The following is a 4,239-nucleotide window of genomic DNA, read 5'->3' on the forward strand; positions in this document are numbered from 1 at the left end:
TGGAGGCATCCAAAATAAAAGAAGGTAACTTAAAAACCTTGACTTTCTGACCCTCTGATTGTCATTGGTACATTAGTCAAATTTAGTTCTCTTATTGACATAAGCAAGGAACTGCTTGCACAGTTAGATATAGGACTGGAATAAATGAGGAGGTAATTTCCTATATCCCGTTGTTTTTCCAGAGAGGAAAATGGAGACACGGAGAACTGCTGATTTGTCCTGGAGGTCACAGCCACGAGCCCACTGCAGTCAACACAGATCTCTTTCCAAGAAGTTCAGTCCAAGGCCATGCTGACTCAGGGGCAGACAGCAGGCTGCTGGTACACTGAGCATCTAACTTTTCCAGTCTTTCTGTGCCACTTGTGTCTGAGATTGTGGTGCCAGTTCAGTGACATCACCTGTGCGCCCTTCTTTCTGCTCTGCAGGAAGCCAGCAAGTAACCCTTGCTTCTCCCTGCAACCTCCCCTGAATAGTGTACTCTATGAATAAACATGTGGACAAAATTGTGCACCATTTGGCCTGTGTGTATATGGGAAGAGATACCCAGCTCATCTGCGCATGGATCTTGTTATAGTCTACACTTGGATGAATATTTATGTCTTTGTTTGTTCTTTTGTTTAGATAAGGCCTTTGGCAGCCCAAGGTAGCCTCTGCCTTATTATGTATCCAATCTGGCCTTGAACTCTTACCTTCACTTCCAAAGTGCTGAGATGACAGTCATGTATCACCCTCCCGTTGTTTTGTTTTGTTTTGGTTGGTTGGTTGGTTTTTGTTTGTTTGTTTTTGTTTTCTGCTAGGGCTCAGTCCCAGGGCCTCCTGCATGCTAGGCAAACACTTTTCCCGTGGAGCTACCTACCTACTGAATCCTGTGTGAAAGTCTTTAGAAATCATCATGGTCACTGTCATTGTCGTCGTTGTCATCATCATCATCATTGAGACAGATAAATGAGTGAAAAATAAAGATCAAGGTAACAAGGGAAAGTATGCATGGGCTAGAATGTCTGTGAGCCAAAACAGAGAAAGAAGTTTTGTGTCTGTGTTCTATTCAAGAATAAGGGTGTAAGGCTAAACATAGATAACAGCCCATGTATAATATAAACAGGTATCTTATTTACCTTTATTTGTCATGGCCACCAAGTTTCCTAAGTGTGGATGAGACCATATGCTGCCTTTTGAGGGATGTAACCACTCGTGTTCACTGTGTTTACCGGGAGCAGTAGACGGCCGTACAGCATTCTAAGTTCTAATCTTGACTTTGAAATGAAAATTGATGTCAGTTTCTCCCACCCCATCAAGCTGTTACAAATGCTAAATGCCTCTGACTTTGAGAAACCTCTCCTACCTCATCTGTCAATGTCCTTTCATCATCCAAGAGCCAACATAACATTAAAATAAACTCCTTCCTGGCACATCTGCAGCTCCCCACAGCAGTGCTTTCTCACCCATGAACTCAGAGATCCCTGAAACAATTGCTGGAGATGAAAATGGTGGGCCTATGTTTCTGGGTAAAATGTCCTAGAGAAAGAGAGATATACAGCCTACCTTTACCATCATCTCCCAAGGAAGACAGACCAGGAATTATTTGTCCTGGTAACAAGAACTTGCATTTCAAACTGGGAAACCCTACTGTCCATGGTTTCATGTAAAGTCTCCCACTAAGGGATCTAAAAGCAGAAGAACAACAGACACGCATAAGAGCCAAGTCAGGATAAAGCCATGCCAATGGTCCTAATCTACTGAGTAATGACTGTATGCTGTTTGATGGCTAAATCCTTTACACTCACTGCCTTACTTGGAGCTTCCTAAAAACCTGAGGGCTAAATCAATTAGCATCACGCTTACCCTAGAGAACCAAAGGCCACAGGCTACGACATGTACTAAGGCAGTAAATGAGCCTTGTCACTTACTATTATCTACACTACATCCACTTATCAGTATTTAAGTCACAGAAGCAAACATATTCGCTATTTGCCTACAACATGCACTACCTAGGGATGACAAGTAAGAAGGTGATACAATTTTGCCTTTCAAGGAGCTTACACGTATTTTACTCCTTGGGATAAAGAAAAAGGGGAATCAGTTGTTCAAGATAGAGTTGAATAGAGGCTAGAGGTATAACTCAGTTAGAAGACTGTTTGCCTAGTACCCTTGGGGTCCTGGATTAATTTGCAGCAATGCATAAACAAGGCACGGTGGTTGTATCAGCCTTAGCTACATAGCACATCTTAGGCCAGCCTGGAAGAAATGAGGCTTAGTCTCAGGACCAACATGGTGGCTTCCTACCCTCCATCACTCCAATTACAGGATCCACTCTTCTGTCCCCTGCAGGCACTACACACATGTGGTACACATACACATACGTGTATGGCTAAAACAGTCATACACACAGAATGAAATAAAATAACTCTAAGAAGAGAAAAGAGCAGATAATGTAGCACAAAATCTTAGATGAACACGAAGTGCTGAGAGGTTACTAAGGAGAAGAGATGTCTAGATATTGGGGACAGGGTCAGTGAAGGTCTCTAAAGAGGTCGTATTTGAGAACAGCCTTTGAAGAAAGAGAAGTTAGCTATGGGAAGACCTTAGGTCAGTGATTTTCAGGCAAAGGGACCACACAGACCCTAAAACAAGAAGTAACTAGAACATATGAAAAAAAAGAGAGAAATGTCTGACATTATTAATTTTTTAATGAAGGTAATTCTGGAAATTTCCATTTGCAGCTCCATATCAGTGCTCAAAATAAGCTTGGATTTTGAAGCTTTTTTGATGTAGTATGCTCAACGTGTACTCTTTCTCTCAACCATTGAGCTGCTAGTCTAGAAAACTGTTCCTACATCACGAGAGGGTTAGCTCTTTGTCATCTTGACCCAAGCTAGTGTCATCTGAGAAGAGGGAGCTTCAAGTGAGAATTGACTCCAGTGGCCTGTGAAGAATCAGGCGGTACAGTCTCCTCAGTGGCTTGTAAGGAAGCCTGTGGAACATTTTCTTTATTAAGAATTGATGCGGGAGGGCACAGCACAATGTGAGTGCTGCCATCTCTGGGTGAGTGGTCCTGGATGGTATAAAAAATCAAACAGAGCAGATAATGAGAAGCAAGTTCCTCCGTGGCCTCTACTTGATACCTTAAGTTCCTGCCTTCCCTTTGTGCTAGACTACAACTGTAAGCTGAAATAAACTTTTTCCCCCAAGTTGCTTTTCGGTACAGTGTTTATGACAGCAACAGAAAGCAACCTAAGATGCTTAGCTACAAGAACTGTGTTTGTATCTGAGGAGTAAACAGGACAGAGAGCTACCATTCTGAAAGAGTCATATTCTGGCTACATTACTCAATGCCCACCTTCACTCCAAGATCCAAACTCTTAGAGCAGCCCTACCTATCATGTGCATGGTGTCACAGAAGACAGCAAAAAGAATTGCAGTGACTTGTAGCCTGGCTCTTCAATGTCTCCTGGGACTTACGGTAGAAGTGGATCATTTGGCCACTGTTAAGTTCAACAGAGCTGGCCTGGTAGATAGGCTACTTTGAACAACGTCACATCCTACATACTATTCTACAACTTTTACACGCAACTGACATTACTTCTCCGCTTGTTTTCTAGCAACCAATTTGCAGAGGCCTTACCTACATTCTCTTAGCTGAGACTAGAATGCTCTGCATTTTGTTTAGCTTCTTGTTTTACGTGAGAGAATAAGAAGGTTTAGTAAGGCTGAGTGTGTTGTCCTGGTGCCACTGTTGGTCGATGGTAGAGACAGAATTTAGGAATACTTCCCTTTTATTTATGCATGCTTATGATATGAGGGGAACTCTTCCTGGAAAAGGTCAGAAAAATAATTCAGATGTCAGCAAAATCCCAAACTATACAAAGCCAACCCAGCCAGATCCTTTTTAAGTCTACAGTTAAACATCCTGGAGTCCAAATACGGTGACTTCCGGGGCAGGAGAGTGTGCAGCCCCGCAGAGGGGCTGCGGGTCCTGGCCGGGACGCACAGGAAGCCTTGCCTGAAACTCCTCACATCTGCCATAATTAACGCACTTTTCTTTGTTCAGACGCACTGTTGAATTCGACTGTTTGCAGAATTGCGATTCGTTTGAGGGGGTCAGTTATGCCGTGGCCTCACTCCATCGGCAGTTTTCCAAACTTATGAAACCCCAGTCACTTTTCTTTACAACTCTAGGGCTCTAGCTAGGCTTCCAAGATATGCTTTTTAATAACAATTTCTTCAGCTAATTAAGAAGTC

The sequence above is a fragment of the Rattus norvegicus genome, chromosome 4, assembly GCF_036323735.1.
Source record: "Rattus norvegicus strain BN/NHsdMcwi chromosome 4, GRCr8, whole genome shotgun sequence".
Lineage (NCBI taxonomy): Eukaryota > Metazoa > Chordata > Mammalia > Rodentia > Muridae > Rattus > Rattus norvegicus.